Genomic DNA, 7,711 nt, shown 5'->3' with positions numbered 1-7,711 from the left:
TCTATTTATTTGCATTTCTCCTTGAGTCAACCTGGGAGGCCTAAAAACAAGATTTCACATCTTTTTTTTTTTTTTAAATCTTAGCTTACAGAGGCTCCATTATTATGCTTTTATTAACTCCCCCCCTCATTTACAACTCCCTAATCTGTTTAAAAAGGAAAATATGACTTTCCATGTGCATTATTTTGCTGTTATTAGCACTTCAAGACCAGCCTCGGCTCCAATGGGAAAGGCAGACCACCCTCTCTGTGGCAAAACCATGTCATCGTGCAGCGAGGCCGAGCACCACGGGGGGAAACCAAATAACCTTGAGCGCGTCCAAGAGCCTTTCATGACTCGTGATGTATTAAACAAACACGCGGGGTACAGGCATGTGTCCCAACCACCCTCATTTCCTCCGTCTCTCAGGGGTTGACAAACAGATGGAGCAACGGCAGCCTCCATTAGCTCCAAGCATCTCCTAAACACTCGCACGCCGGTGCCTCAGAGAACATTTCTCAAATAGATACGCTGATTAACGGTTGCGAAGCTCGTCAGCAAAGAGAAGGGTGATTTTTCTGCTTTGTTGTGTCTTTGCAGTCACTCTTCAGTCACTGAGGGTGGTCCGACACAGTGGATACTTATAATGGTTTCTGCCCGTGTACGCTTCAGCTCGTACATCACAGCACGGAGTCAAGAAACTGTAGAGGATTGTTATTCCTTAGTGCGTTTATCAAATTTTGTGCAATTCAAATAATATATGGGCTGCAAGTTTAAGCCTTTAGAGGTTGCAGAACAAAGCGCTACTTGAAGAAGAAGTATTGCAGGACCCCAGATGGTGAGGTGTGAGGTGTAAGAGAGGGCATACTTTTAAGCCATTAGTCTCCATCATGTTAAACCTGAGTGCTCCGACACAGCTCTACGTACCTTTCTTGGGCTTTTCTGCACTAAAAGAAAATGGGGTGATAATGACAAAACCAGTGGGAACCTTGCGACACGATGAAGCATTTGTCAAACGTAGTACTGCAGAGGACAAACTGTCACAATGATGATGTGAGACGTGATGCATGTAGGAGTGTTGTAGTGCCCTCTGTTTGTGCTCTGCTGTAGTGAACTCAGTGGGTGGTGTAGAGCAGTTCATGCTACCAACCTGCACTTCTTATTTTCTTTGCAGAGCGCCGATCCACTCTGCATGTTTACAGGAAACAAACAAACAGTTAGCTGGATCTTTTTGCATGCATGCAACTCATTTAAGTGTCCAATCAGCCCCCCTGCTCTGCCTGGCAGGGTTTATTTGCAAACAGAATCCGACAAACAACGAAATAAAGCTTTCTTTTTATTCATTTGAGTCAAACTCCCCTGGCTATGGAGGCCCATTTCTGCCAAGTTACATGTGATAATAATAATAAAAATACTCACGGTGAATCAAAATTATAAGATAATAAGTCAACATTGTGAAAAACAAAGGTAAAAGTATGAGATGATAAGTCACAAATATGAGATGATGAAGTAAACATTACTTATTATGAGATTTTAAGACACAATTGTGAGATAGTACATTTAAATAATGAGATACTAAGACGGACTAAGACTAAGATTTTAGTTAATAATTCTAAATTGTGAAAAACTCAAAAGTGACAGATAATGAGCCACAAATTAATAAATCAACATTTTGAGATTATAAGTCAAAAATGTTAATTATTGCGTTAAAATTATGAGATAAAGCCAATTAAATCCAATTATGTCTCATTTTTGATCATTTCCTTTCTTTTCTTGGCGTAAAATGGATTTCCAACCGGCCTGACCTAGAAATAATCAAACAGAAAATTACATGAGAAGCTGCCAAACTACAAACATCAGCCTCAGATAGCCTCCCACTGGACATGTGGTTGTGCTGAGGCACTAAAATGAGAGTATAGGGGATGGTCCAAAAACCAGCTGTGGGTTTTCGCATTCCTGACTTCTGCCATAGGTCCCTTCAACAAAAGTTTGACCTCTGCTGGCTCTGTCTGTAAAGAGGGGCGCTCGGTGTTGACAAGGCCAGTATAACGTGGAGGACACTGGGTTGGGGACCAGCAGCTGTCTCAACATTCAGGACGTCTTAAACAAAAAACACTGCTGCTTTTTGCAACGTGGATGGCCAGAAGGTCATAGGAGAGTCAACAGAGAGCAAAATGAAAAGTGACAGTTGTCAGGAAAGATGACAGGACTGCAGAGCTTCATTTTGGCAAACGAATGGACCAAAATGTCCCCTTTGTGTTTTCCTTTAACATGAAGATCCAACATTTCTATGTTGTGATTCAGGAAAAGTTTCATTTCTTCTTTCCCCTCAGTGGGGAAGAGCAGGGAAGGTGAAGGGTTAATTTGTGGCCGGGGAAACCTGATGCTAATTAAGTCTTAGGAATGCCACATACTGACATTGTAGTGCAGAAGCCCTCAGAGCGGGTCAGGCGTGGAGAGAGCCAGCAGTAATGCGTGTGTCTAATGTTTTTATTCCTTACTGACAGTCGGGAAAGCCAGTCTCACCAAACCCCGCAGCTGAAGGTACTGGACTGCAGACCAGGATATGAAATGATGAGGAAGTTAGTTTTCAGTTGTGACAGAGAGGGGGTTCATCTCAAAGCAGGAGATCAGTGATGGACTTTAAAGCTTTTTCTAGAACAGTTTTGGAGATTTTCAGAGATTTTTCCAGATTTATCAGTCAGGAATCAAAAGCTTAACTCGCATTTTTCTTCTTTTGCAGGGAGAGAGAGAGAGAGAGAGAGAGACAGCGGATGCAAAATGGTTTTAGTAACAACAGTGCTGCTGCTGTCTTGGGTATCACTGCAAGCTGTCGCAGAGATTTGCCAGGGGACGCACTGCTACGGCGCGGAAACCGGCGATCCAAGACCGTGCACCGGAGCGCACTGTCCGGGGAGCAGATCCTCCAGACCACCGAGGCAGTTTAACCCGGCAACGCAGGGGAGAGCGGCGCACATAGTTGCCAGCCAACACCATGCGTACCCGAGCTCTCCAAGAGCAGCAGCGGAAGCGTTCCCGGCTGTGCAGCCGCTTCGCGGGCGGCACGGTGACAGCAGCGGCGGCGGCGGCGGCACACGGATGAGGGCGCCTGAAGTTTCACTTGCAGGGTGCACAGATGCGGACTGCGCCGCTCTTGTGAAACAATTTCTGCCCACTAATGACACCCGAGACTGTAGGGGGATCGAGTGCAGACTGCCACTGAGGATACGGCCAAAAGCTCGAGCAAAGTCTTGTGTGGGAGAGGGATGTCTGGCCGGTTCAGAGGAGAGCGTCTCCTCTGCCGCCGCCAGCCAGCTTCCTCCGGTCCATCTGTCCGACAGAGCCGCACAGTTTCTGGGAGATTTTCCGGAGCTTGGATATCCTTCCCCGGAACTTGGCAGCGCGCCTTTGGGTGTCCAGCTCACATGTGACATCAAGCCAGGTCTGCTATCATCATCATCATCATCATCCTCATCTAAAATGTTAACTGTTGTGTTTAGATGAGTATAGGCATCAAAATGTCTCTAAGTGCACAATGCGCACCAGTCTGACCACTGTGAGACATTTCTGGTTGAGTGACAGTCTTCAAATGAAGTTGATTATCTTGCACTGAAGGCAGTATGACTATAATTTAACCACATGCATATTACTCTTTATTGACTTTAACCCACTGGTGATCAGCAAAGGGGAATATGGTCTAAAAGTAAAGGAAGGCTTTGCTGACCTTCAGCCCAAAATGATATCTGCAGAGCAACTAGAGCAGCTGAACTGGAAAAATGTCTCAGAGTCAATTGTCCAGAAATGTGGAAAGCTTTGATGTTGGTCCAAATCGGAAACTTTCATTGCACTTGCCACGGCTAGACCAACAGAACGGGGTCACTGGGCGTTCACACATCTGCAGAAATCAGACGAATCAGTCTTAATCTCATTTAATCACTTCCTCCGATGTCTGATCCCATCTTTCATTCTGCATTATTGTCCTCTCAGGGGAGAATGAAGTTCCCTCAGAGGATGCCCTCATCTTGCACCTCCAGCTGGCCAAGGGGCAGGAGAAGCTGGTGGAGGCCCTGCGAGCCCAGCAGGTGGTCATCCGCGACCTGCAGCAGAAGCTCGCCGACCAACAGGAGGCGCTACTGTCCCAGCAGAGGGAGATCCTGGAGCAGCAGCGGCGCATGTATGAGCAGATGGATGTGGTGAAGGCCCAGTACGGCCTCCTCTCGGACACCGTCAAACAGGTCTCCTTCCAGGGCCTGCAGGGTGAGCTGCAGAGCTACTTTGAGAGCCACCTGGCGGGTCTGCAGAGCCAAGCCCGCAGCCACCTGCAGAAGTCCTACGCCGTCCACAAAATGGACATGGACTCAAAGGTGATGGACGTAGTGGGAGAGGCCCATTTTCCGCAACCTCTGCTGGGATGCCCCTCACCCTGTGGGCAGGAGGAGTTCTGTGATTTTCAGAGGGACCCACCTCAGTGTGAGAAGTGCACCATGTGTCCACCGGGCTTCTTTCTGATCTCACAGTGTTCTCCCACTGCAGACAGGATGTGCCAGGTACAGGCCTTTAAAATACTGCCTTTTTCAGCCAACACTCTTGTAGCTGTATTTTAAATACACTACTGTTTGAATAATGGTGAGACTAATATCTCTGCTGACTTGGTTTTATCTGTGATGTATGAAAACCAACCCGCTACAAACAAAAGTGTGAATGGGTCTCAGTGTCACATGGTGTTATCAGTCAGTGGTTTTCAGGCATTTGTCAGCAGCGACCAAACATAACAACAGCTGATTTGGAGTGAATATGTTCGCACTCTTTGGGCCTTGATGGCTGATAAAGTCAGTCCATGAGGTAATGAACAAACCAAATATCAGCCATCTGCAGTTTCAGTACAAAAGCAATTATATTGGTGTCAGCGTTCAAAAGTACAGCAAAAAATCTGCTGAACCCTTTTTATTAACTTTCAAAATGTATTCATGATAATATTAATTTGTATGAATTGCAGGACAGAGATGAATGCCTTGAATTACCAAACATCTGTGGAGAGAGAGTGAAATGCCTTAATACTCCAGGTGAGTTCAACACATCGCTTATTTATTTCGATAATTAACACAAACTGTCCCATCACTGTGGGCAGTATGAAACAAACAATATTTGGGTACAACGCTGACTAACAGAAGCACATTTTGTCCTGACAAAACAATGTACTGCTATGTACTGACTCACATGTGTGCAGAGCTGTTGGACCCTGTTTTTCATCCTCTCTGGTCTCTACCTGCACAGGGGGGTTCAGGTGTCTGGGAGTTTCTGAGAGAGAAGCAGTGATGGGCTTGTGTGGTCACGAGTACTTCTACAACCCGGAGCTGCAGGAGTGCCAGGCCTGTTCGGACTGTGATGGAGAGCCTGTCGCTGTTTCCTGCACAGCAATCAGTGACTCTGTCTGCGGCCAGCCTTCAGAGAGCCGGCTCTCCCAGTCTTGGGGGGCCAAAGTGGCAGTTCCCCCCGCCCGCACCTCTGGCTCACACATCTTCCCCGGGCTTCAACTAATCATCCGAGGCAAAGAGAGCACCGATCTGCTGTCCAACGAGGCGGGGCAGGTGACGTTCCTGCAGCACGGCCTGGTGTGGTTGGATCATAACTTCGCGATAAAGCACAGCTGCAGGAACTTCCTTCAGGTGGGAATGAGGCTCAACGGGAGCCAGGAGGAGGAGGGTCTGGATCTCAGTGGTGTTCGCATCGAACAGCCGGATGGGAAGTACTTCCAGGGCGTCAGCGTCAGCAGCGGAGTGGAGGTGGAGCCCAACCACACCTTCACTCTGCTGCTGAAGAGTCCGAATCAACATTGCAACCAGAGCAAGGATCTTCACGTCTACGATATCACCACTCCGGCCCTCAGCCTGCTCTGGTTGTCGCATGATACCGGTGCCGTGGCTATGACGGCTCAGATGTCCCTGTTGGTGCACTACCAGACCAGCTACCGCCCAACTTTCCGCATTACCTCAGTGTCCGACCCGTATATGGTCATTCTAACCCACGACAACCGCGGTGTGCGCTTCACAGAAAGCGGTGTTGTGAAGTTCGTCCTCCAGCAGGCGCTTTACTCTATGGGCCACACCTGCGTTCGAGAGGGTTTCTCCCTGATTGCCTACACTAACCGCAACGGGACTGGCCAGGAGGCGATGCAAGCCTTTAAGACGGGTGTCAACTACAGGGACACGTCCATCACCCTCTCTGGCGCTGTGAGCGTGGACAGCGGGGACACGCTCACCTTCGAGATCACGTCACCGTCCCAGTGCAACATCCGCTACTTTGGGGACAGCACCGGGATCAGTATGCTGAGCCTTATCTGGATTCCTTCGGCTGTGTCGTCGACTCTGACCGCTACTGTGTCCAAGACCGGTCTGCCCTTTGGTGCAGTCAGAAATAAACCGCTGTCATTCCAGCAGATCAGCACGGACACGCCGCGGGTTCACTTGGCTCGCACGGGGGAGCCAAACAGCCGGAAGAACTTTATATTCCACGAGAAAGGGACGGCGAACATAGCCCTCAACCTGAAGCTGATACACTCTTGCAATATTGTAAAACTCACTTTGCAGCGGATGGGGGGCCAGGGCGGGCAGGCAGGTCCTGTGGCTCAGCAGGTGTCTGGACATATGCCTGAAGGGAGCGAGTGGGCCAGTATTGGGCTGAGGGCCTCATTTCAGGTCCAGAATGGTACAGCTGTCTATGTTACTCTGGACTGTATTCGCGGACGAGTTAACCAAATAACACATGAGGGCGGCACTAACATTTCAATCCTCTGGGTTGCAGTGTGATCCAAAGGGGGGGGGGGGGTCGTCGTTAATACACTTTGTGGAAAAAAAAGACAGTTTTGCACGATATTGAATTGCAGAGCAGATTCAACAATTTACCAAATTAAGGAAGAATACTGGTGGATGAAAAACTATGATATTCATCTATTACACATATTTTATCATATTATTGTTTTAAATGCATCACGTGTTTAGACTTTTATTGTGAAATCTCTTTTCGGTATGATTTATGATTTACAAACTGTTAAGTACTGTTTTTGCTTGAAGTACTTCGGCTGGTTGAGCAGTGACCAATTCTTCATGGAAGTGTGTGTGTGTGTGTGTGTGTGTGTGTGTGTGTGTGTGTGTGTGTGCGCAGTATGTATGAGTGTGTATACATACATGTGCAGTGGTGCTTATATATGTATGTATGTGTGTGTGTGTGTGTGTGTGTACACATTGGCATGCCTACTTTTGCATACGTGTGTGAGTCGTTTAATATGTATATCCTTACGTTCCTGCACATATTTAACTTGTGTACTGTATGTAACAAACCTTTGTGTATCATATCGTTTGGCATTTAAAACCTAAAATGGTTTGACATTTTGGGAGATGAGCTTATTCGCTTTCTGGAGGAGAGTTAAATTGATACCACTCTCAGCAGCCAGTTAGCTTAGCTTAGCACAACGACTGGAAACAGCTAGCCTGGCTCTATCCAAAGGTAACAAAATCCACCTACCAGCACCTCTAAAGCTCACTAATTAAGACGTTACATCTCGTTTGTTTAATCGGTACAAAAGCTGCAGTGTAAAGGGGTGTTATATTCTTATCAAACCCTACGACATAAAGTGAATATATGCATTTTCCAAAATGTCAAACTGTTCCTTTAGTGCTCTGAAGAGTTGACTATACACAAATGCTCTGTAGTAAACTTTCAATAAGCAGGAGTT

The sequence above is a fragment of the Enoplosus armatus genome, chromosome 21 (genome assembly GCF_043641665.1).
Source record: "Enoplosus armatus isolate fEnoArm2 chromosome 21, fEnoArm2.hap1, whole genome shotgun sequence".
Classification (NCBI taxonomy): Eukaryota; Metazoa; Chordata; class Actinopteri; order Centrarchiformes; family Enoplosidae; genus Enoplosus; species Enoplosus armatus.
The sequence above is the reverse complement of the archived record's forward strand: the minus strand, read 5'-3'. Positions refer to the sequence as shown.